At 43.2% G+C, this 27,040-nt stretch overlaps 1 long non-coding RNA gene across 1 annotated transcript in view; it reads left to right on the top strand.

Annotated features, from left to right (window-relative positions):
- Window positions 1-16,130: 16,130 nt before the first annotated feature.
- Window positions 16,131-27,040, top strand: part of LOC117079246 — a 38,918-nt gene continuing 28,008 nt past the window's right edge. The window contains exons 1-2 of the long non-coding RNA XR_004435335.1: window positions 16,131-16,283; window positions 16,501-16,596. This is a non-coding gene — a long non-coding RNA (uncharacterized LOC117079246). The remainder of the gene's footprint in view (window positions 16,284-16,500; window positions 16,597-27,040) is intronic.

The raw sequence follows: 27,040 nt of genomic DNA, 5'->3' as shown, positions 1-27,040 counted from the left end.
CCTGTTGGAGGAAGTGAGTGAAGTGTTATAATCCCCATTTTATAGATGAGAAAACTGAGGCTCAGAGAGATTAAGTATCTTTCACAAAGTTACGGATTTAGAAAATTGCTGAGTTAATTTATAGTTCAGGTATTTTTGGACTGTAAATCTAATGCTCCATGTTGTAGGATTCCTAATATTTGATGATATCAACAACAATTTATGTGTTCAATATAGAGCTTTACCCAAGTTTGTGGTTTCCTGGCAGAAATAATAAGATTCATTTCATCTGATGAAAGCTTTTGTTATTATCTTCTCATGTTGTTGGTATTAATTTCAGATGAGTGATGTTTGAAAATTCATTCCCATAAATATTAAGTCCTACCGTGCCCTTAGCCAGGATATCTGGTGGGGAGCTGTGTTTCTGGTTTTAGTGAGCTCAGCTATGCTCACTATAGAGCATAGTGGTTTGCTCTATACACAGTCAGATTTGGACACAGGGGCAATCAATGTTTCAGGTGTGATATGGAGGAGGATGTGATGGTGTCTTGTTGATGAGGCAGTGAGGACAGAAAGGAGAAAGAGATCACTGTATCCTTGGAAAGAATTGGGGAAGACAACCTACAGAAAGGGGTGCTTGAACTGAGATATTAATTAGAAGTGATTCTTTCCCATGTGGTAGGGAGTATGCAGTCATTCTAGGGAAAGGAGGTGGTATGAGCAAATATATGAAGGAAACACAGAGCATGGTGCGTTTCAGGAGATGCAGCCTGTTGTAGCTGGGTGAAGGAGCCTGTTTCAAGTGGGGATAGGCTGATAAATATGGTTTGGCTGTGTCCCCATCCACATCTCACCTTAAATTTTAGCTCTCATAATTCCCACTTATTGTGGGAAGGACCTGGTGGGAGATAATTGAATCATGGGGGTGGTTTCCCACATACTGTTCTCGTGGTAGTGAATAAGTCTTATGAGATCTGATGGTTTTATAAGGGGAAGTTCCTTTTGCTTGCCTGTGGCCATGTAAGTCATGCTTTTCACCTTCTGCCATGATTGTAAGACCTCCCCAGCCACATGGGACTGCGATTCCATGAAACCTCTTTTTCTTTATAAATTGCCCAGTCTTGGGTATGTCTTCATCAGCAGAATGAAAATGGACTACTACACTGATATAGGGAAGGAATGAAGATCAATCTAGTTGGTGAGAATTTACAGGGTCGTCCAGTCTGCAAGTCAGCCCAGCTTTCAGATTCCCCATCACGATGGAGATTTATGCAGAATGTCTGGGCCAGTGGCTCTGAATCCTGGGTCCACATTAGAATGATCCCCAAGATTCTGGTTCTATTGGTCTTAGGTGGGGTCTGGGCCTCCTCATACTAAAAAAAAAAAAAAAAAAATAGAAAAAGAAAAAAAGCCTCAGTTGATATAAATTAACTGTTAAGAAAAAAATTATTTTGTCCCTTGTTAAAACAGTAAGGAAGACTTTATTCAAGACTATTGCAATAGGGGAGAGAGATGGGGCTCAACTCTGAATACAGGAAGGACAAGTGGGGATTTATAGCAAGGAACAGTGTACAGGGCCAGTGGATGGAAAATTATTAAAAGGAGACATCAAAGATGTGGCTAAAGACAGGCCAAGGACTTAGACATCATAGGTCTGGGATGAAGAACTTGATGAGATAGCAGCCTGGGGGACAAGAGCGAGACTGTGTCTCAAAAAAAAAAAAGAAGAAGTAACTGACTTCAAAATAATGCCTAGATGTCATGATTTCCTACTCTGTACTTATGCCTTGCTCCCACTCCAGTAATAGTAATATATGCTATAAAACATATTATTTATAATGTAAAATATAAATAATAATTTGGATTCCAATGAAAAACCTGCCAAAGAACACAACTGGCTTTCACTGCCATTGTCTCCTCTGTTCTTAGCACTGTAAGAGTAGAGGCACAGCTTGTGGTAAGGCACTAGGTTTCTGAGCTTGACCGTCTTGGTTTAAATTCTGGATTTGCCATTTACTGACCTCGTACAGGTTATGAAGCCTTTCTGTGCCTCGGTTCCCTCATCTGTAAAATTAAGATAATAGTAACTAACATTGCCCTCATAGAGTTGTTGTATGGATCAAATGAGTTAAAACATGCAGAACCCTTGGAGAAGTACCCAGTAAATGCTCAGTATTTATTGGCTACAATTTAGACTTATAAATATGTATTATTTTCTATCACTGCCATAAGCAGTTTCTATAAGCTTAATGGTAACACAGATTTAACATGTTATAGTTCCGTAGAAGTCTGATATGGTCTTGTTGGGATAAAATCAAGGTGTTGATGGGGCTTCCTTTGTGGAGGCTCTGGGGACAATCTTCTGTTGCTGTTGTCATGCCTTTTCCAGCTTCCAGAGGCTGCCTACATTCCTTGGCTCAGGGGCATTCCTCTATCTTCAGAGCCAGCCACATTGCTTTTCATTGTCCATTCTTCCATAGTCACAGTTTCTCTGATTATAGCTGAGAAAGGGTTCTCCAGCTTTTAAGAATCTATATAATTTCACTGGGCTCACCCAAAAAATTCAGGATAATGTCTCCATCTCAATGTCCTTAACTTAATCCAATCTACAAAGTCTCTTTTGCCATAAAAAGTAACATATTCACAAGGCCCAGGGAGTAGGATGTGGCTATTTAGGGGCCCATAATTCTTCCTACCACAGGATATGTCCATAATAGAAAATTTAACATTGTCCACTGTGATGGTTAACAGTCAACTTGACTAGGTCATAGGGTGCCCAGATATTTGTTTAAACATTATCCTTGGTGTGTCTGTGAGGGTGGTTTTGGAGGAACTTAACATTTACATTGGTAGACTGAGTAAAGCAGGTCATCCTCCCTAATGTGGGTGGGCTTCATCCAATCAGTTAAAAGCCTGAATAGAACAAAAAGGCCGACCCTCCCCCAGGGAAGACAGAATACCTCCTGCCTGACTGCTTGAGCTGTGACTTCGATCTTCTCCTGCCCTTGGACTGGAACTTACATCATCAGCTCTCTTGGATCTCCAGCTTCTCAGCTACAGATCTTGGGACTTTTCAGCTTACATAGTCAGTTCCTTGTAATCTCCTCTCTCTCTCCTGTTTTTCTGGAGAACCCTAACTCATACATTCACAGACACTGCAGCAATATCATATATATATATATATATATATTTTTTAACTTGCCCATTAAGGTTTTAGGGGGGCTCATTTAGTGTCAGTGCTGGGTCTGAGGAGCAAACAGCACAGACGTGGTCCTTGCCCTTGTGGAGATCACAGCCTGATGGACAAGCAGACACTGAACAATTGAACATAAACTGATCTGAAATTACAGAGGGTGACCAGCAGAATGCAGGTCAGTGCTGTTAGAGAGAGTAGCAGAGTGGGAGTCATAGAGTGGGAGTCTGAAGTCCCAGCACATATCATGAAATCTACTGAGTGGAGTTGACCTGAATATAAAAAAAAGCAAAATGAAATAAAATAGAAAACCTTAGAGCACAATGAATATAATAAAGGTAAACTGTGCATTTTGGAAACTTTAGTCTGATGACGCTTTCAGACCTACATCTGTGTGTGGATTGCAATGCCTGCTGTGGATCCTGTGTAACTCAGTGACAACTTTGCAAGCCAGGGTCACAGAGCCTCCACTGGCCTGGAGCAGCACCATCTGGAACGCTCAGCCTCTCTGTAGATATTCCCCGAGAAAGAGGATTTTGGAGGGGTTTGTATGGGCAATTAAGTGTATGGGGATGACACACAGCATTTCACTCACTCAAGTACAAGGGGACTGGGAACTGGATCCTGGTGTATCTTAGCGTCTATCACACACTTAGTTATACTTTGTCACCTAGGCTCCAAAGCAGTGCTATGAGGGCCCCCATGCCTCAGAAAATCCCTCATTAAGGCAGTCTTCTCATCTCCTCTTGAAGCGCTTCTTTTCTTAGGGATTAGATAAGGCTCCCAGGGCAAGATCCCATGAACCTATTCCTCTTCCTGGTCATGTGTGCAATGTGCAAACAAAACCTCACATTGTGTTTTAGCCATAAAAGCTCTGAGCTATGGCCCTGTTGGAAAAGAGTAAAAGGATGATTGAGCTCAGGGAGAGCCCTGCTGGGGCTGGCTAACATGGATCTGTTTTATGATTTGATGCCAGCAAGCTGGGTGGCTCAGAGGTGGAGACAGTGGAATAATAAATCTCTACAGTTAGAGCTTAACAAAGCATGCCTTTTAATGTGGCTAGGAGGACACTATTAAAATGGCTAACCTTGGGAACACAGACAATAGGAGGAGATTAGGGCAAGTTTGAGGGACTGGTACAATTATATAGGCAGGGAGCCATTGACTCTAGCCAATGACCTTGTTAGATGGGTAGCATTTTCCCCAATTAACAACTGAAGACACTGAGGCTCAGAGAGGTTTTGTGATTTGCTCCTGCTCATAAAGTTTGTGAGAGACAGTGGCAGGACCAGGACTCAAGTTTGTTAAAAACTAAGAACAGTGTCGTTTTCACAGACAGGGAAGAGCCGAGTCATATGAGAAGATTAGCATAAGCCAACAAGGCCATGTGCCCATCTAGGTAGCTATGTGGCTCGCCACATTCCCAGCCCAGCCTGCCCAAGGGGAGCCTCGTGCTCCCTATCCAAAGCCTCCGGAGAAGGACACTTGGGAGAATAATAATAATAATAATCATGTCTTCTTGCATGTGATCCTGTGAACCAGCATGACAGGTAAAGGTTGCGGCTGCAGCAAGGGATTTCCCATCTGTTGATACTCAAATTCTTCAGCCAACCACTCCAAAATTGAAATGCACATTTAATAAGCTGACTCTCTGCAACAAAGCAATTTAATTCACAGATAATTATGCAGATCCACCTCTCGCTCTCAGGGTGCCAGCTTCACTCTCGGTGTCCTCAATTTGGCATATTGCAAACCCCTACATCTGTCTCAGGCATTTACATTCCCAGAGTTGTGATCATTATTTTGGAAATGTCGAGAATTCAGAGTCCTGCAAAAGTATTGCCTTTCCACTAGGGTTGGCAGATAAAATGCAGGATGCCCAGTTAAATTTGAATTTCATATAAACAATGAAGAATTTTTTAGTATGTCTTGAATATTGCATAGAACATACTTTTACTAAGCACTTTTAGGTTAAGTATTCAGATTTTATTGGGCATCTGGTATTTTTATTTGCTGATTCTGGCAACCCTATTTTCCACGCCAAATTAAGATTTCTAATTGGTCATAAGTTTCAGCTGCATCTTGAACTCTAGGACAGAAGGAACCCCAAGGATGTATTCTCTCTCCTCCTGAAAGAACTGAATTTGGTTACAGTGAATTTGCTTATGCTGACTTTTTTTTTGGGTGGGGGAGGCCTCTAAGCAGCAAGATTGATTCCATGAGATCCAGACCTTTAGTAAGAGTTGTCTGGCTGGGATTGAACCTGTGACTCCAGGTGGGTCAATCAGATCTGTTTCTGAGAACTAGGATTGAAAGAGGGAGACCTTGAGCAAAGTCTTTGCAAGTGGTTGGAACAGAGGTGAGAGTTTGTGAGACACCCATTATCTCTCCCACACTTCCTCCTCTTTTCACTGAGCTAGACTCAGTTGATTTTTGTTAACTTGAAACCAGAAACGACTTATCTAAGAAAGGGTGCTAAGCTGAGACAGCGATTAGTAGAAGCATGAAGGAATCTTCTCTTGGGATTGCTGTGCTCATCTCTTCCCCATGCACCCCAATCCTACGTTCTTCAAGACCAAATTCAATCCCATCTTCTCCATGAAGCCCTTGTTAATGGTCCAGCACATAATAAAAAATTGACTAATTTTCTGATTACCAAGGGCTTTCTCAACTCAAATTTGAGTAAGTGGAATTCCACCAGAAGAGTAGGGCTTTATGGAAATGATGGAGATATTTCTTTTTTAAATGCCCATATCTCTCCCCTAAAAACTCCATAAGCAGCCAATCCTTTCTTTGCCCGCGGCCCCTTCCAGGCTGCACCCTGTGTGAGGTAGAACAAAGAACACTCCACTAAGATGCAGTAGATTCACCTTCTGGTTTGACTTCTACTTTTGCCCCTTCACTTGGCATGTACCCTTGCTGCCTCTACCTGCTCCAGTTCTACATTGCTTCTGAGAGGACCAATAGCCTTCTCTCCAGGCTTTCCCCACTGTAACCTCCTCCATACACTACTGCAGATAAAGTCTGATTAACAACACCAATATACAAAGGAATGACCGCTTCAATTTATAAAGCACTTATACAGATTAATATAATAAGAAAATCACTACGACCCCCTAGTGTATGCCTTACCCTCCTGTAAAGTGCACCCAGAGCTCTGCCTCCTTTTTTTTTTTTTTTTGCACATAGTCTCTTCTGCTTGAAATCTCCTTATCTTGCTTCTCTCTTGTTTACTCTTTAAGATGGAACTTAAATGTCACTTCCTGTTGGAAGCCTTTCCAGTCTCTTTTCCAATCCCTCTATCGCAGCTGAACGAGTTTTCTCCTTCTCTGTGCTCTCCTGGCACTTTGTACATTCTTGCATTATAGTATTTATCACACTATATTGTACCTATTGTCACACTTATTTGCTTCATTTCCGCCTCCTCCCATAGGCTATGAGTCCCTCAAGGGCAAGGGCAGTGTCTTCCTTGTGTATTCAGCACCCACACAATGCCAGCCATGTAGCAGGTGTTCAGATTTAAAGGCTGGTCAGGATGACAGTAAATCCTCCCAGTCATCTCTGCTACCCCATAGGTTCCTGGCCAAGTTGTATATAAGGAATAGCAGTCAAATGAAGAACAAAGTATGAGCTTTCACAATGATTTGCCAGTACCATAAAACCCCCAAATGAAGGTCTTTTTGGATAAAAGCTGGACAGTAGATCAGAGCCTTAGATCTGAAGAAAATGGGGCCACCTTTTCTCTGTTCCCTCAAGTCTAGACTGGCTGGCCATGCAGTGCCATTTCTAAGTCCACTTACCCAACCAGCTTCATGGGTAAGGATGGCCAGGTTGCATGAGAAACCCAGTAATGGACAGAGAATAAGACACAGAGAGAAGGCTTCCTTTGGGAAGAGAGCTGTGTGTGCAGATGCAGAAAGTGAAGGGGTGCGGTAGCTCCACCTGCAAGTAAAACAGTCTGATGACCATTCCAGGCTCCGGTAAGTTACAGGAGCTTGCCTCCTTCTCTTGGGGGGCAGCTGTCAAGGAAGTAGACAGAGGTACTAGAAGTGATGAAAGTTCCTCTAATCCTATTGTAAGAGAGAAAAACCACAGATGGGCAGGAGGCCCTCCTCCTCCTGTCCTCAAACCAGGGAAAACGTCCCCAGTGAATGGAAAGATCCTCCATGCAGTCTCCTCCTTTCCTTATGCATATCCTGTATTCCCTCCTCAAAGGATAGTCACTCCTCAAAGGAGAACTGAAATAAGATCTCCAAAGGGCCTAAGGAAAGGACCAGAAATTAGAAAGCCTAGTAGAAATATTGCAGTTTTTTTCCTTTTAAAATCTACTGGTAACTTCATAGAATCAAATCGTTTTAATCAGCCTTCACGCAACATAAACCAGCAGGTTGCCCTAGTTCAATGATTAAAATTTGGAGATAGAGAAATTTACTGAGAAAAAAAAAATATTTGACATCCTTTTCTGACTGTGGGCTGTGTTCTCTCATGGGAACAGCCCGCGTGTTTTCAGAGATCCACGTGTCCCCGATGGGCTCCTTTATGACTGGAGGCAAGCCAGGCTCCTGGAGTTGCTTGATCTATGACCTTTCCTATTAGGGAAAAATACAAACCTGTTTGGACAGGCAGCGATTTGGGTGATGCTCAACCTTCTCATCTCCTCTCTCAGTCGGCAGCTTGCGTGCTGTCAGAGCATCCCTGTAACACATGAATACTGTAGAACATTTTGAAATTACAGATAAGAAAAAAAACCAAGAAAATTAAAATGTAATTCAACCACCGAATTAGTACCACTGGCATCATTTTTAGCCATTATCTTTCCAGGTCGCTGTGCGTGTGTGTGTACATGCCTGCATGCATGTGTGTGTAAGTATTACATTAAACTATTATTAAAACTCTTATTAGGTCATGGCATATACATTAGTTTGTGTGTGTATGTACTTGCTTCTAAAAATGACTTCACGATACCTTACAATCTGTTTTCTGTGACATTAAATATTCTTGCACAAAATCATTTTCAGTGGCTGCTGAGTATTTCACCGTGGAGATGAAAGATGATTTAATTACCTGCTCTTCTGTTGTTGGGCCTTTAGATTGTGTCCAGTTTTTCACTATTATAAACAATTCTGGAAATAAAAATTCTTTAGTGGTATTTTTGTGTACATCTATGATTATTCACCTAAGATAAATTCTTCCAAGTGGAATTGCTAAGTCAAAGTATTTGCACACTCTGGAGGTTTTGTGACAGATATTTGACATCCAGTTGTGCAGTAGTTCCCTTCAGCAGTGGCCCATTTCCTTGAAATATGCCATGCCTGGGCAGTAGTGGGTCTTCAGCATTTCATTGCCTAATTGATAAGTGAGATGTCTCCTGAAGGGGCGCCCAGTGGTTTGAGCTTCAGTTACCCACAGAGATAACTCTCTCATTAGCACACCCTTGCTTGGGGTTTTTATCTCCCTGTCTCACTTCTTGCATTTCCTCATTTGTCTTCATGGGATGACTTCCCAAATAAACTCTTTGCATCCAAGTCATTACTACAGAGTCTGATTTTGAGGGAATCTACACCAAGTTTATGGAACTCATACGAAGACATACGGGAACACAGTGGAGGGAGGAGTCATTCTGTCTTCGTGAGCAGTGGTAGTTGTAGCAGCAGTCATTGTTAAAATAATAATGGTAATAATATTTACAAGGCGGTAACAGCATCACCATTTACTGTGTGCTTCCTGCCTGCCAGGCACAGTGATAAGCTCTTCATGCCCACTGGGCCACTCTACCTTAGAACTGCACGGGGTATGTACTATTTTATCCTATCTGATGGGTGAGGAAACCAAAGCTTAGGAAGGGTAAACAGGCCGGGCGCGGTGGCTCAAGCCTGTAATCCCAGCACTTTGGAAGGCCGAGGCGGGCGGATCACGAGGTCAGGAGATCGAGACCATCCTGGCTAATATGGTGAAACCCCGTCTCTACTAAAAAATACAAAAAACTAGCCGGGCGTGGCGGGCGCCTGTAGTCCCAGCTACTCGGGAGGCTGAGGCAGGAGAATGGCGTAAACCCGGGAGGCGGAGCTTGCAGTGAGCTGAGATCCGGCCACTGCACTCCAGCCCGGGAGACAGAGCTAGACTCTTTCTCAAAAAAAAAAAAAAAAAAAAAAAAGGAAGGGTAAACAACTCTCCCTAGACATGTGGTACAAAGCAGGTGAGCTGGGATTTGGAGTCCAACTCCAGGATCTACAACCTTAGAGAAGGACACGTTTGTGCTGATGCCTTGGTGAACAGTGTGTGGGGTCTGCCAGGTGTATAAGGAAAGAGGGACGTCTCGGGCAGATAGAGGAACTTGCTGGGGCAGTGGGTCTTGCACAGGGGCTTGAAGAGAAAAGTGAGATGTGTCAGGAAGGGTCTAGATAGAAAAGAGAATCGAAGCTGCAGCATTTAGTGAGGCCAGGCTATGATGGACTTCATTTATCCTGCTTAGAACTTTGTACTTGGACGCATTGGATGGCACACTGTGAAGCACAGAAATGACATGCTCAGGCCTGCATGGCAGAGTGGAGAGCAGAGAGGTGGCGGGGAACCCAATTAGCATACAATTGCGATGGGCTTTGCCTCCACCCTGCCATTTTCCTAACCACCTCAGTGGAGAGGGATCCGGGCCAGCTGGCAAGTGAGCTAAGTGGCTCCCCTGGGATTATTTTTTCAGCAACTGGCTGTTCTTCATACAGATTTGCTTCGCCAGGTTTCCAAAGCAGCCCACAGACTGTCCTGATCTATAAATAAGTTGTATCTGTCTCCGTTCACCCCCTCCCCCATTGCTCCAGGTGCAGCCTTTTCTTTCTAGAATTCAGATAACCAGAGAGATGGCCTGAAACCTCTGCTGGGAACGGTGGGGGAGAAAGGGCGTGTGGACAGGCACTGACAGTTCTGAGGATGTAGGTGGTGAAGCTGTGAGTGCTTGAGCTGTGCAGGACCTAAACAGAAGTGACCTATATGATGTGGGGAAACTGAGGCTTAGAGACACGAGCCTGGGTCTCCTGACTCCTTTAACTTACACAGCCTCGCCAGAGGCCCATCTCTTCAGCTATTCCTGTTGCCTAAAAATGCATTTATTCCAGGGAGTCACTTGAACACTCCCTACTTCCTTCAAATCTTTGCTTGAAATCCGCCCTTTTCGACAAGACCTACCTAGATGGCCCATTTAATATTGCAGCCTGGTCCTCCCTGACCCTCATTTTGTCCTCTCTTTTGCTTTAGCATTTATTGCCTTCTAATATCAATGTCATTAACTTGCCATTTTTACCCCTGCCCTGCTTTCCTCAGGGATAAGGTCTATGTCTACTTTGTTCACCGATCCCAAGTTTCTAGAGATGTCTGGCAATAGCATAAGCTCAATAAATATTTGTTGAACTAACCATAGTGCTTGTCTTTCTCTTCCTGGCTGCCTTTAATGGCAATTTGCAATTAGTCTCCCTGATACAAAATGTTAAAGTTGTGTAAATATGAGAAAAACATGGTGGTAGTGATAATTTTAAACTCAGGGCCATAGTCAAATTGCTAAGGAAGAACTTGAGAACCTGCCCATCCAGTCTTAAACATTTAACAAATCACTTCTTTGAACACATCCATCTAAGCTTCAGCATTCGAGATCAGAGCCTTAGATCTGAAGAAAATGGGGCCACCTTTTCTCTGTTCCCTCAAGTCTAGACTGGCTGACCATGCAGTGCCATCTCTAAGTCCACTCACCCAACCAGCTTCATGGGTAGGGATGGCCAGGTTGCATAATAAACCCAGTAATGGGCAGAGAATCAGGCACAGAGAGAAGGCTTCCTTTGGGAAGAGAGCTGTGTGTGCAGATGCAGAAAGTGAAGGGGTGCGGTCCAATAGAAATATAACACAAGGACACACACATACTTTTAAATGTTCTAGTAGCTACATTAAATGAGGAAAAAATGAACAGGTGAAAATAATTTTAATAATTCATTTCATTGAATCCATCATAGCCAAATATTGTCATTTCAACGTATAATCACTGTAAACATGATTAACGAGTTTTTACATTTTTTTTCTCCCTAAGTCTTTGAAATCCAGTGTGTATTTTATGCTTCCAGCACATCTCAATTTGGACTCACCACACTTTAATTGCTAAGCAAGCACAGAAACCAGTGGTTTCCATACTGGACAGGGCAGTTCTGGAGAGGAAGACATGGCCTTTTTCCTCTAGTGGCTTCTATGTGAGCCAGTGGCAGCAGCACATGGTAAGCCCAGGAGTAGAGGTGGGAAGCAGGTACCAAGAGAAGACCAAGGGATTAGTTCTGTTTGAAGGGAGAGAAATTGGCAAAGACATGAAAAATCAGGTGTTTATTTTAACATCATTTACTGTTTGGTGGCAAATTGAATGACTCAGGACATGGAAAAGAACTTGGGGTAACTATGGTTCAACCTCCTTGTTTTATAGGTAGGGATGCTGAGATACAGAAAGCGGAGGTGACTAGCTCTGGGTCACACAGCAAGTCAATTTCCCTCTCTGTAAAATGACAAAACCCCTGTTCCACCCTCCCTTCAGAATTATTGTTGCAACAAATGGGATTGTAAACAGGATGTGTCTTGCATGGAGGAAAGTCTTTTTCTTCCATGCTAAAGTACATTTTCGCCCATGGCTAAAAATGTTATTTCCAAAGGGACTCTTTCTGAGGGGGTGTGGGCCTCAAGTTTCTCCATGTGTCACATGCTTCAGGGCTAAAGAGGCCTTGCTGAAGTCTATGCGCTGCCATGAGCTGTGTATATTGGGGGTTCACGTCTTTGCTGGTCCCAGGGCCTACTCTGTATAGAAAGCCTGAGTGCAAAGTCTCCTGGGAGGGGAAAGAAATGGGTTTGAAGACAGGCAGATTATGGTTTGCATGTTGGCTCAGTCACTAATTGCCTGAATGAGGTTGGGCCAGTCCCTCACTCTGTCTAAGCCTCAGTTTTCTCATCTGTAAAACGGGAGTAATCACAAGGCATGTGCCAGGTACTTGTTGTGAAGGCTCACAAAGGTAGCTCATGGGAGATGCTCACAAACATGTTTCTTCCCCGACCCCTTCCAGCCCCAGCTTTTGATATGACCTTTCACCCATTACACCCTCCAGTGTGCCTGGCACCAGGCTGAGTGATTTGTAACATTACTCCTGAAAATTCTTACAATCGCTTCTGTTAGGTGATTGAGAGGTGTAGGTGGAAGACATAGGAGATTGGCCAGAACCACGTGAAAACCTGCCTTTCCCAAATCAGCCCAGGTGTGGCCTCTCGCAGTTCTCCCTCCTCAGTCATTTCCCTCTACAGCAACTGGCAGGGTAAGCAGGGGCTTGCGGGCCCCACATCTTCCATTTTTTCCATTCCAGCTTCCCCCTGAAACTTCTTGTGCAGGAATTGCCCCAAGGGACAACAGGAGCCAAACTACCTTCTTGAGCAGTGGCAGGAATTCACAGGGTGTCACACTCACCTGACGAGATTTCAGAGGGCGTCCTGGCCACGCCTCTTGGCTGTCTGTCAAATCAACTTTCTCCTTATTTCTATTCATTGCAGAAATGTGAAAATTCAAAGCTAGAGTAAAATAAACAACGATAATACAGCCAAGATTGTTAAGAATAATATCTGTATATTTCTACATGTAGATGGAGATTTAAAGCATGGTGTTGGATTATACCCACTTGTGAAAGTTGCTTTATGTCTATATAATGTATGACAATCACCTTTCTTTTGGTCCATAAATATTCATTTGAAAGTTATTTAACAGCTGAGTGGAATTCTCTATTATGACTATACCCTATTACTGGACGATGAGTTCAGGACTGAGGTTTTGTTGTTAGAAAGCAAAACTTCCATGCACGTCCTTGTCAGCTCAGCCTTTGTGCATGGGCTTAATTCTTTCTTCAATTTAAATTCCTGCATTGAAATTGATGAGTAAAAAGAGTTACACAATAAAAACTCTTAAATAAGAAAATTGTACTTAAAAAAAGGATAAAAAAGTAGGCATGCATGATTTCTATAGTGATAGTCCCCTTACTCTCTGTGCCTCTCCAAACCATCCCTGGAGCCATCCCTGGAGTGCTGGTAACATTCTGTTGGGTATCCCTTCAAAACTTTTTTAGATTCAGCCAAGCATCCTTGTATGCAAATCCCATATGCCCTACACACACACACATAAATATTGCTTCAAGCTTTTGATGTGTAATGTCAGGTTTTATTCCATAAAAATCTTTCTTCCCTTTAAATCTCCACTTGTTTCTGTCTTGTGACCCTGCTGCAGAGCCTTTGTGCCAGGTGCTATGGGATTTTTGGCACATCCAGCCTTTCGGAGCTCTCTGAGGCCAGGCAGAGAAGGTTTGGATTGTGAAGTCTCTGCATTGTGGTGTATGTTGGGAGCAAAGCTCATTCCTGATTCTGCTTTGGCTCTTGACCCAGCCCAATCTGCCCAAGAACAGAAAGGTATGGAAAGATTTAAAGACCATCCTGGCTCCTTTGAAGAATGTAATATACCACTCCCAACTTTGGCAAAGCTTCATGCCTCTTTGTCATAAAGCTCATGTGCAAGAAAAGAAAAACAGAAGGAGAAAAATACTATTTTTTCCCCATAGCCTAACACAGTGAGGGCTAGACCTAGGGCAGAGGCAGGGAGCTCTGTGGCCAAGACTGCTGAGAAGGTAATCATATAACTTACTGTCCAAGTGGGACACTTCTGAGAATGAAGTGGAGAGCTAATAATGTGTATACTTGGACAGCAGGCACAAGCCAGATATCTGGTTACTCTTCCTTACAAGGGATGTCTTCAGCTTATAGGAGACACAGGTGGGGTGCAGTTGATGGGGGCACCAGGTTGGAATGAGAAAGACTGGATTGAAGGTCCTGCCTCTCGTGGTTGGTGAGACCTGAGATAGTCACTTCACACCTAGAGCCTGTTTTCTCCTCTGCAAAGTAAGGGGTAAAACTATTTACCTTACGGAGCTGATGCAGAGAGTAAATAGGATGTCGAGTTTGTAAAGTGTGATTTGCTGTGTGTGTGCTAGGTATTGGGTAACAAATTCCTTCAGCCTCATTACTGAACCCCATATAAGGGTCTTGTGGAAAGAGCCTGCTTAAGGTAACAACGGGGAGTTAAACTAATAATATTGACTTCAACCACATTCCGGTACTCCAAAGAAGGAGCAAATCCTCGTATGAACCCAAGATAGAGATAAAGTGGGTGTTGTGGGCTGAATAGTGACACTCTAACTCATGCCCAACTTGAACTTCAGATTGTGACCTTATTTGGTGCTCTGGTCTGAATATTTATGTTCCTCCAAAATGCATGTGTTGAAATCGAATCCCCAATGCGTTGGTTTTAAGGGGTGAGGCCTTTGGAGGTGACTAGGACGTGAAGGTGGAAACCTCATGAATGGAATCATTTCCCTTAATAAAAGAGGCCCGAGGAAGCTTGTTCAACACTTCAGCCATGTGAGGACCCAGTAAGCAGGTGCCATATTTGAAGCAGAGCCAGTCTCATCAGGTGCCAAATTGACTGGAGCCTTGCCTTCAGAACTGTGAGCAACAAATTCCTGTTGTTTATAAATTACCCAATAGAAGGTATTTTGTTATAGCAGCCTGAACAGACTAAGACAGGATATTTTGGAAATAGGATCTTGCAGATATAATTAAGGTAAAGACTGAGAGGAGATCATGCTGGATTAGGGTGGTCTAAGGTTACTCAATGTGAGTGTCCTTAAACGAAGAGGAGAGGACACACACAGGGAGAGGGAGGAAGGCCCTGTGCAGATGGAGGCAGAAATTAGAGAGATGCTGCCACAAGCCAAGAAATGCCAGGAGCCGCCAGAAGCCAGAAGAGGCAGGGAATTATCTCGAGCCCTGGAGGGCGCAAGACTCTGCTGACTCCTTGAGTTAGACTTCTGCCTCCAGGATTGTGAGAGGATAAATTTCTGTTGGTTTTAGCTACATTTACTGCTCGTCATTACTGGATATCAGCAAAGGTGCGTGTCTTAGCAAAGGCCCAGAAGTTCTTCGAGTAGAAGGTTTAAAACTCACCATCGGCCGGGTGCAGTGGCTCATGCCTGTAATCCCAGCACTTTGGGAGACCGAGGTGGACAGATCACTTGAGGTCAGGAGTTCAAGACCAGCCTGGCCAACATGGTGAAACCCGGTCTCTACTAAAAATACAAAAATTAGCCGGGAGTAGTGGCACATGTCTGTAGTCCCAGATACTCAGGAGGCTGAGGCACGAGAATCACTTGAACCTGGGAGGCGGAGGTTGTGGTGAGCCGAGATCATGCCACTGCACTCCAGCCTGGGCAACAGAGCAGGACTCCATCTCAAAACAAAACAAAACTCACCATTGAAGGCAGAAAATATGTGGCAGTCTTTGATATACACAACAGGTGTCAGCTAGACTTGAAAGGGGTGTAAGATACACAAACATACACACATGTACACCCCCTTTTTTTTTTTTTACCAAATATGAGAGTCCTCTGTTTCCTCATCCTCATTACCGGCAGGCTTTAATTCCTGGGAATCTCTCTATTGTGTCCTTGGTGGGCAGAGATGGTTTCTGCAGGTCTTTTGCTCTGCTTTGCTCAGTGAAATCCTTCAAATTGGATTCCCATTTCTCTTGATCACAAATAGTGCTACAAAAAGGGCCCTGAGAGTTTAAGCAGTAATGTGACGTAGAAAAAAATAAACTGTCTCTGAAGCCAGAAGACTAAGACTTCTTCAAGGACACACACCGAGCACATAGCCCTGAATAGGCCTTTCCCTGTTTTGATGAAAGTTACACATACGGGTGCTCAAACCCTACTTAATCGACAAATTGATGTGTGTCCCTGGAATTGTTTGTGCAGCCAACTGCATGTGAATCCCAGAGAGGCGAGGGCGTCAGAAGGGCGAGCGTCTGGGATATTTTAATATTCAGTATTTTCAGACTCAGCAGGCAGCAGGCTAAATCTGTCCGCTGATGGGCAGGCATGAATTATGAAACCACTCACACAGGTTGAGAGGTTGCCCTGAGCTGGGGAGGTGCTGCCCCCAGTGTCTGCTCAAGGTGGTTGGGGGGTGGATTGCTCCCTACTCAGGAAAGAAGGGGGAATACGAACAGGTAAGTGACCACAATGAGGTTGTGACCCGTAGACAGTGGGACCAGTGGGGGCTTCTCAAATCCTGGGCCCTCAGACTGCAGGATCAGAAGAGGGAAAAAACCCCGTAGGACAGGCTCAGCTTCCCGAGGCTGGAGGGTGAGGCTGCCCCCTAGTGGCTGAAGTTCACGACCGGACGGACGTTCAAGGAGTCTCAGGATTTCCAATGCCTTTTCCCAGGAAGTGGGCTGTGCAGGGTGGAGGTGCCCTAGTGTCAGGCTGAAGGCTGGGAGCCGACATCTAATCATCAAGATGATGGAACTCTGAGGGCTGAAGGTAAGAAAGGAGGTGGTGGCGGTGGAGGATTGTTTGCAATGGCCAGGGGAGAGAACGAAGAAGCGGAGACTCTGTAGTAATACTTAATGACGGTAGCTCATTAAGAATAACTACTTATTGATGTTCTGTTTGTGTCTGACATGGTGTTAAGCATCTCACACATTTTCTCGATTTATCACAACAACCTATTCATTAGTAATGAGATATAATTACTTTCAAATATACAGATAAGAGGCAACATAAATAATTCACTATTATAACTACAATGTGTGTGGTAGTTTATAGCTATGTAATACTTACTGTCGCATAGGCACTTGAGAAGCATTATCTCTTTCAGTCTTTACATTTATTTTCCTGAGGTAGGCTTTATTATTCCTATTTTTATTATTTCTGTCTTATCATTGAAGAAACTGAGGCTTAGAGAGGGTGTATACCTGTTAGCTTTCACAATGTAGCAAATCATCCTTCAAATTTAGTGGCTTGAAACAATAGTTACTTATTTAGTTTGTAATGCAGTGAGTTGGCAATTTGGGCTGGGTTCAGCTGGATGGTTCTTCTGGTCTCAGCTGGTGCAGTGAGACCACTATACCTCAGTGGTCAGATGCTGGTCAGCTAGGTGGTTCTGCTTCAAGGGATTGGTTAGTTGGGGGCTGGGGTAATGGGTGGAGACTGGTCCATGTGTCTCTCATCTAGCAGGCTAGCCTAGGCTTGTAGCTGGAAGGAGTCTGAGAGAAAGAATGGAAACATGCAATATCTCTTGAGGTCCAGGATAAAAACTAGTACAATGCCACTTCTACTCAACTATTGGCCAAGGCAGGTCACATGACTAGTACAGATTTAAGGGGTTGGGAATATAGACCCCACCTGCTGATGGGAGGAGCTGTAAAATCACATAGCAAAGAGTGTGGTTATAGGAAGGGGTGGTGAACTGGGGCCAGTTTTGCCACTTATCACTGAGTGGCTGTGGGGAGTAGAGGATGGCTCCCAGGCAGAAAGAATGGAATGTACAAAGACCCCCCTAAGACTCTAGGCAGGAAAGAGCATGTATAAGCTGGCATGCCTAAAATACAAAAGAGGAGACAGTAGGAGAAGTTGGGATGGAGTGCTGTTCTTAGAACTTTGTATGGGTTAACTAACTTAATTCTCACAACAACCCCATGAGGCAAACAGTATGATTTTATTCCTTTTCTAGGAGGGAAAGCTGAGACATGGAGAGATTGAACAATACCCTAAGTCATACAGCTAGAAAGCAGCAGCATCAGATTCCAACCCAGGGAGCCTAGCTCCAAAGCCCATACCACAAATCACTTGTCACACTGCTGGCACCACAACAGGTGCCAAGAAAGAACATGGGAAGAAAAGGTTCTTGGTGTTGAGTTTGAGGGCTGAATGTTGAAACTACTTTTCTTAGAGGTTTAAAGACAATAAGGCGGAGATTCCCTGTTACCTGTTTGCCCAATATTGGGACTGCTTATTCCTGCTTAAAGGTAGAAAGGAACCAGGAGAACTTGTGTTTCCTTCTGGCTCTGTGACCCTAAAAATTGGTGCACAATACTGTCCAGTGTATTCACTAGGATCCCTTTGGTCTTAAGAAACAAACTGACTCAATGTAGCTCAAGTTTTAAAAAGAGGTGTTCCTTAGTGTCTTACTGGGTGAGCTCAGAGAATTAGAGGATCTTAGGAAGGGCAGGAACTAAATGAGGTCCTGGGACTTCACTCATAGTAGTTTGTGGGTTCACTTTCTAGATTGTAGCCAGCCAGCTGATTCGATTCTAAAGACTTCCCATCACTACGTCTCCTTGTTCAAGTTTTAACTTTCCATGAGAGGGAATCTGCCACAACTTGGGTCACATGTTTTTACACTGGGCCAATTGAACCTGGTGAGGAGAACACATTCATGAGTATAACCAAGGCCACTTGGGGAATCACTATGAAGCCATCTTTATCGGGGTCTATTGCTTGGTGATGGGATGAGTTCTGAGCCCCACTACCTACACTCACCTGGAAAGTTCCAAGGATACATCTATTTCTAAAGCAAAGGAGTAGACTTTCTTCTCCCAAGGATCCCAAAGTTCCAGAGTTTCTGAGCAAACTCATATCCAGTAGCTTTGTTGCAGATACAAATTCTCAGTCAGAGAATTTGGATATAGTTTTATTAATTACATTTTTTGAGACCGGCAAATAGCTTTCATTAAATTATAACAACACAAGGCAGACAATATATTTAAGCCCAAACAATTGTACTGTGCAAAGCTTGTATTTATGCGATAGTACTAGTCAATCCTGACTTCCTAAAAGATCAGGGTGGTAAAATATTTATTAGCAGTTCAAAGACATATCTTTTTCAAATCCATTATCTTCTTTAGGATAGATATGAGGGCAGGCAGCTCTATTTGTTGATTTCACAGCATGATGTTCTTTGGATGGTTCAAAGGTGCTTCCTTGTGTTTCCAGAGAGATGGTGCTGGGTTTTGTAGATTAACAGTTCCTCTTCTAAGCTTCATGTGTGATTTGCCCCCAGACTGAAAAGTCCACTTGCACAGATTAGGTGAAATCCATGATTCAAAAATATATTTTGACTACTTAAATTTCCAGAAGAAAGTTTCTTATACACCAGCACAACTGTCTTGCACATAAATGCTTTATAACACTGATCGTTCTAATTCTTGACATAGATACAATTTTTGTTTAAACATAATCTATTTGGAGAGTTTTGGGGTTGGAAATTTAAGACTCGAATACTCAGCAGGGGTGACTTTGCCACCAATCAATTCATTATGTGACCTTGGACGAACACCCCAGAATTTCTATACCTTTTTCTATTTCAATATATAAAACTGGGATTGGTAAATACCAGTTAGGAATGTGTTCAGCTACAAATAATGGAAAACCTGTTAGGGGTTTATTTTTCTCACCTGAATAGTCAAGATGTAGGAAAAGTAGAGTTGGTATAATAATAAGAGGATGTTATTTAGGACCCAAGATCCTTTTCTATTCCTGTGATCAGCCTGTGGTTTTGTCCTCGTGGTGGCAAGATGGCCACTGCACCTTCAAATAGGAAGAAGAGGAAGGGTCGTGGGTCAAACGAAATGCTAGCTGAGTCTGTTCCTCCTATTTTTAGGGAAGCAACAGGTTTCCTGGAAGATACCCCTCTGATTCCCAAATAGTCTTCTCCTTACATCTCATCTGCCAGAACTGAAATGTGCCCATCCTAACTGTGAAGGTGTCTAGAGAGGTGATCTTGTTTTCCAAGCATATTGTAACCCTGAAGTTAAGGGCCTCTTGGTAAATAATGAAAAATAAATGTTTTGTAGGAAACTAACAGTGTCCTTTTTTGTCCCAAAAAGGTAGATGAAAACTATTATTTATTGGTCTTCTACCAGTTGACAAGCATTGTGCTAAGCCTTTTTCACCAATTATGTCAAATTTAATTTCTACAACATACACACACACACACACACACTAGGTGTGAACTTTATTTTATAGAGATGAAGAAACTAAAGCTCAAGAGATTAGGTAAATTGTTCAAGGTTACAGAGTGGGAAGAATTAAAAATATCTCCTATCTCTATTGAGTTCAGAAAGGCTGGAGGAGGTTTTGAGTTACTTTGAATATTTTCTGTTGGCCTCTTGGGGAGGAGCTTAATTTTCTTTTCTTTTCTTTCTTTCTTTCTTTCTTTTTTTTTTTTAACTCTATATGTCTGAAGAAGGGATGGATGTGGGGGTAAGGGTAGAGCTCCCAGAGGCCCAGGGCCTCCCTGTGAATGCCCACCGTGCTGTTGAGGGGTTCTTGCCTGTGCTTCCTTAAAGATGCCACCAATCCTTCCTAGATTTCCCAGAGCTGAGTTGTGGTGGTCTCCCACCCTTTAAGGTTCCTCCTATGCTTGAGCCAGATCCCTTCCTCATTGTCAGTCCCATTAAAAACTTCATGTAGCTCAACTGCAGTGATTTGAGGGAAATGGAGCAGGACTCAACTGCCCCCCACCCCCCCGACTCTCTGGAGCAAATAACACAAGGAGCCTTGCTGCAAGTAGTCAAGGATGCAGTGTTGAGAGACGATTGCTGCCTTTGAATCACCCCTTGCCACTTATTGGCCATGTGACTTGCCAGTTACTGGATGACTCATCTCAGTTTCCTCATCTGTAAAATGGGCCTTAACAACAGTACCTCTGTCATCAAGTTGTTGTGAGGAGGAAGCCGTGTAAAATACTTGTAACAATGCTGCCTACTACATAGCTAACATCTGTGAGTGCTTAGTCTTGCTGAATGTCCTCTTTTAGACATCTTTGTGATCTACTCGATTTTAGAGATTCATTCTTTTGAATCTTGAGAGCCAAATTTCTTGGGTTGTTCTTTTTTTTCCTTTTTTTTTCAGATGGAATCTTGCTCTATTGCCCGGGCTGGAGTGCAATGGCACGATCTCAGCTCACTGCAACCTCCGCCTTCTGGGTTCAAGCGATTCTCCCGCCTCAGCCTCCCGAGTAGCTGGGATTACAGGCAACTGCCATCATGCCTGGCTAATTTTTTTTTTTGTATTTTTATAGAGGTGGGGTTTCATCATGTTGGCCAGCCTGGTCTTGAACTTCTGACTGGTGATCCACCCACCTTGGCCTCCCAAAGTGCTGGGATTATAGGCTTGAGCCACTGCGCCCGGCCTGGATTGTTCTTAAGTGACTGTTTGATTTTAGTGAATACCGTACTTGTCAATAATTGCCTTTGGTTCTAGCTGTTAATACAAAACAAGAAAAAGGATAGCTAATATTTGTTGAGCTCTTATTCTTATGCTTTTCTAAAATATGGGTTAACAGGACAGTATGAGTTGAGGCCCCTAAAGTTGTGCAATATGGTGGCTCTTTCATAGTCAACTTGGGAGTGATGGGTTGGTAAATAGCAAAGATCACTTTGTTTTCATCATTGTTGAAGCTAAGCCTGCAGTTTTAAATACACTGTTTTGTATCTTCTATGATGTTCTTCTATCTTTCCTCAGCATGCAGCCCCTGCCCAGCAAAATACCATCTGGGGACATGAGGCCAAAGCACCCATGTTCTGGTCCCACTTCTACCACTGTCTTGTGCCATGGCATGGGGCAAGTCACTCTCACATTTTGGGCTTCAGCTTCCCCTTCTAAGAGATGACTCCTAGGGCCTCTTCCAGCTCTACTATTTTCCTATAGTCACTAAAAGATGCTCTATGACTTTGGGAGCACAGGGTGCTTGGGAGATTTTGGTTTTGAAATTTTCCTTCTGAGGATTGCTTTAATTTAATGGGCATCTTGTTGCTGAAAAATACAATCAAGAAAGAAAACACACAAATGCCTTTTCCTTCTCCAAATGTGATGCTTAAATAAAATTCAGTTCCATGGAGCAAACACAGAGGAGTATAAATGGATAGGGTTTCTCTTGTCTTTGAGCAGTCCCAGAGGAGGCTGTAAACAGCAGGATATCCCTTCAACCAGATGGGCTGCCGAACTACGAGAGCCAAGCACTCACAGAGAAGAGAGAAATGACTTGCGGAAATAAGGAAAGGCTGGTTACCGTGATGTCAGTTTATTCTCACAGCTGAATATAGTCAGTCTGGAAGCCAGAAAGAAGATGAAGATTAACCATGCTGAGAGGCTCTCAAACCCGAGCTGATGGGTGTGATGTTCCAAGTCACAGTTCAGAGTCTGATAGGAATACGATCCATTGAGTTAACTTTGGATGTGAGACATCCTTGAGAGCAGGACCAGGTTCAGGAAACACTGGAACAGGGTTAGATGGCACTCCACCCCCCTTTGGTGGTTTTGCCCCATTTTTCTTGGTGCCATGAACAGCTTGGGATACCTAGGGTTTCTTGCTGCCTACAGAGCCCTCTCCTATCATGTCTTACCTAGACCAGCCTTGTCTTATCCAGTGACACCTTGTTTTTAGATTTTTTTTCTTTCCCCTTTCATCTTCAATCTTATTAAAATTTCACTTCAGGGATAGTATGATGAGGGTAGAAAGAGTCATTGTCTTTGGACTCAGGCAGTCTTCAATGGAAATCTTGGCTCCTTTGCTCATGACAGTGAGAACTTAGGCCAGTTCTTTGGTTATCCTGTTTTCTTGCCTTTGAGATGGGTACAGTAAAATCTAACATACAGCACTATTGACAGCATTGGGTGAGATACAAAGCTTATCTAAACAAGCAGAAAACAAGACACACACACAAGAAATGCTATTTTTTCCTTCCTGTCCCATCTTATAGTCCTTGCACATTAGCATTTGGGGAATTTAAAAAGGTATTGATGCCTGGGATCTGTCTCATCACCTGCTGGGAACTGGTCCTCTTTAAGAGCTCCTCAGATGACCATGTGCAGCCTGGGCTAAGACACACTGCCCTTGGGAATTGCTGATTAAGGGTTTGCTTCTCTACTCTCAGCCCTGTTTCTATTCCCATCCCCTTGGATTTGATTCCCAAAGTCAATCTATCTTCTGTATTCCAATCTGACAAACAGTAGGTGATTAATCAAGGTTTGTGCACCAGATCCCTTCCCTCTGCCTGGATATTTGTTTTCCTTGGCACCTTGACAAGAGTAGGGCCATCTTCTCTAAGAGGAGGGAAAGGATGAATAAAGATTTACTGAAATGTTATGGCAGAGATCTTTGGCGTAGAATGAGATGTTCTCTGACACACTGGAGGAGAACCAGAGGGCCCAGGTAGGACCAGTGAGCCAGTTGGCCAGATTTCCTGTCTTCTTTCAGCAATGCTGAGGCAGGAAAACAGGCTGAAAAGCACTTGGTAAATTTAGAAATCAGGGAATTGGTGATTCCAAGGTGCAACGGACAGCTAGGGTATACCCGACCATGAGTTGTGGTCTGGGAAGGGAGACAGGTGTTTAGGGCTGAAATCAGTTCCTGAAATGGCTGACAATGAGCTACTCCTTCTGCCTCCTAGTTACATCTTGGAGGAGACCTTTGAACTATATCCTCTTCGCCCAGCCCAGAGGTTATCTGCAGACAATTTCCTTCCAGCCCAAAGCTTCTGGTGTCCCTCTGCCTGAGGGTGTTCTGTGGCCATGAGCATTTGGTCCTCACATGGGGCAGGCTGGAAGTATCAGGAAGTTAATGGGTTTGTTTCTACCTTCATCATGGAGGGATGACAGTGGGTGGATGTATTAGCCAGGGTTCTCTAGAGGGACAGAACTAATAGGATAGATGTATATATAAGGGGGAGTTTTTTAAGGAGTATTAACTCACATGATCACAAGGTTCCACAATAAGCCGTCTGCAAGCTAAGGAGCAAGGAAGCCAGTGTGAGTCCCAAAGCTGAAGAACGTGAAGTCCAATGTTCGAGGGCAGGAAGTATCCAGCATGGGATAAAGATGTAGGCCAAAAGACTAAAACAGTCTAGTCTGTCCATGTTCTTCTGACTGCTTTTATTCTGGCTGCACTGGCAGCTGCTTAGATTGTGCTCACCCAGATTGAGGGTGGGTCTGCCTTTCCCAGTCCACTGACTCAAATGTTAATCTCCCTTGGCAATACCCTCACAGACACACCCAGGAACCATACTTTGCATCTTTCACTCCAATCAAGTTGATGGTCAGTATTAACCATCACAGTGGATGAACACCCGACTTCCTTGTTCCTTGGAGGGACAGTCCTGAGGCATGTTCCACACAGTTTCTCAGAGGTCTCCTATGTAGCCAAGCCCTAGATACCCAGTGACAGCACATCCACGTGCCCTCTTGCTGACTTTCCTCTGTCCCCTGCCTCACTCCCTGCTTCCTGTGCGTCCTGGTATCACCTTGAAAATAAGCTACTTGGACTCAAATCCTTGTCTTAGGGTCTACTTCTACAGGAAAATACCCACCTTTCAACAGCCTTTACTTACTCAGGGGTTTTTGCATCTCTCTTCATACATCCGCCTTGTGAGATGGACCTGCCAGTGTTCTCTGAGGGGATACATTACAGAGTTCCCCACTTTATATGTGTCTTCATTGTTGAACACACATCTTTCACAGTTGAGGGCAATGCTTTCCAATCTGCAGGTTGTGACCCACTGTGGATTTAAAAATCCACTTACTAAAAAAGGAAAGAAATGGATGCATGTCAGATTGTATTACACATTACAAGGTGCATATTGTTATATGAAAATTTCATTTCAGTTGTGTGTGTAGATGCTCACATACTGGTGAAATATATTTCTTAACGTGCAACATGGTCAAAAAATTTGGAAGCCACTGCTTTAGGGGGGTCTCTGTTTTTTTTTTTTTTTAATTAATTAATTAATTAATTTTTTTATTATACTTTAAGTTCTAGGGTACATGTGCATAATGTGCAGGTTTGTTACATATGTATACTTGTGCCATGTTGGTGTGCTGCACCCATCAACTCGTCAGCACCCATCAATTTGTCATTTATATCAGGTATAACTCCCAATGAAATCCCTCCCCCCTCCCCATGATAGGCCCCATGTGTGATGTTCCCCTTCCCGAGTCCAAGTGATCTCATTGTTCAGTTCCCACCTATGAGTGAGAACATGCGGTGTTTGGTTTTCTCTTCTTGTGATAGTTTGCTAAGAATGATGGTTTCCAGCTGCATCCATGTCCCTACAAAGGACGCGAACTCATCCTTTTTTATGGCTGCACAATATTTCATGGTGTATATGTGCCACATTTTCTTAATCCAGTCTGTCACAGATGGACATTTGGGTTGATTCCAAGTCTTTGCTATTGTGAATAGAGCCGCAATAAACATGCGTGTGCATGTGTCTTTATAGCAGCATGATTTATAATCCTTTGGGTATATACCCAGTAGTGGGATGGCTGGGTCATATGGTACATCTAGTTCTAGATCCTTGAGGAATGCCATACTGTTTTCCATAATGGTTGAACTAGTTTACAATCCCACCAACAGTGTAAAAGTGTTCCTATTTCTCCACATCCTCTCCAGCACCTGTTGTTTCCTGACTTTTTAATGATGCCATTCTAACTGGTGTGAGATGGTATCTCATTGTGGTTTTGATTTGCATCTCTCTGATGGCCAGTGGTGATGAGCATTTTTTCATGTGTCTGTTGGCTGTATGAATGTCTTCTTTTGAGAAATGTCTGTTCATATCCTTTGCCCACTTTTTGATGGGGTTGTTTGTTTTTTTCTTGTAATTTGTTTGAGTTCTTTGTAGATTCTGATATTAGCCCTTTGTCAGATGAGTAGATTGCAAAAATTTTCTCCCATTCTGTAGGTTGCCTGTTCTCTCTGATGGTAGTTCTTTTGCTGTGCAGAAGCTCTTTAGTTTAATTAGATCCCATTTGTCAATTTTGGCTTTTGCTGCCATTGCTTTTGGTGTTTTAGACATGAAGTCCTTGCCCATGCCTATGTCCTGAATGGTACTACCTAGGTTTTCTTCTAGGGTTTTTATGGTATTAGGTCTAACATTTAAGTCTCTAATCCATCTTGAATTAATTTTCGTATAAGGAGTAAGGAAAGGATCCAGTTTCAGCTTTCTACTTATGGCTAGCCAATTTTCCCAGCACCATTTATTAAATAGGGAATCCATTCCCCATTTCTTGTTTCTCTCAGGTTTGTCAAAGATCAGATGGCTGTAGATGTGTGGTATTATTTCTGAGGACTCTGTTCCATTGGTCTATATCTCTGTTTTGATACCAGTACCATGCTGTCTTGGTTACTGTAGGCTTGTAGTATAGTTTGAAGTCAGGTAGCGTGATGCCTCCAGCTTTGTTCTTATGACTTAGGATTGTCTTGGCAATGCGGGCTCTTTTTTGGTTCCATATGAACTTTAAAGCCGTTTTTTTCCAATTCTGTGAAGAAACTCATTGGTAGCTTGATGGGGATGGCATTGAATCTATAAATAACCTTGGGCAGTATGGCCATTTTCACAGTATTGATTCTTCCTATCCATGAGCATGGTATGTTCTTCCATTTGTTTGTGTCCTCTTTGATTTCACTGAGCAGTGGTTTGTAGTTCTCCTTGAAGAGGTCCTTTACATCCCTTGTAAGTTGGATTCCTAGGTATTTGATTCTCTTTGAAGCAATTGTGAATGGAAGTTCATTCCTGATTTGGCTCTCTGTTTGTCTGTTACTGGTGTATAAGAATGCTTGTGATTTTTGCACATTAATTTTGTATCCTGAGACTTTGCTGAAGTTGCTTATCAGCTTAAGGAGATTTTGGGCTGAGACAATGGGGTTTTCTAAATATACAATCATGTCATCTGCAAACAGGGACAATTTGACTTCTTCTTTTCCTAACTGGATACCCTTGATTTCTTTCTCTTGCCTGATTGCCCTAGCCAGAACTTCCAACACTATGTTGAATAGGAGTGGTGAGAGAGGGCATCCCTGTCTTGTGCCAGTTTTCAAAGGGAATTTTTCCAGTTTTTGCCCATTCAGTATGATATTAGCTGTGGGTTTGTCATAAATAGCTCTTATTATTTTGAGGTACGTTCCATCAATACCGAATTTATTGAG

The sequence above is a fragment of the Trachypithecus francoisi genome, unplaced genomic scaffold (genome assembly GCF_009764315.1).
Source record: "Trachypithecus francoisi isolate TF-2019V2 unplaced genomic scaffold, Tfra_2.0 Lachesis_group7, whole genome shotgun sequence".
Lineage (NCBI taxonomy): Eukaryota > Metazoa > Chordata > Mammalia > Primates > Cercopithecidae > Trachypithecus > Trachypithecus francoisi.
Note: the sequence above shows the minus strand (reverse complement) of the source record. Positions and strands in the feature narration are given on the sequence as shown.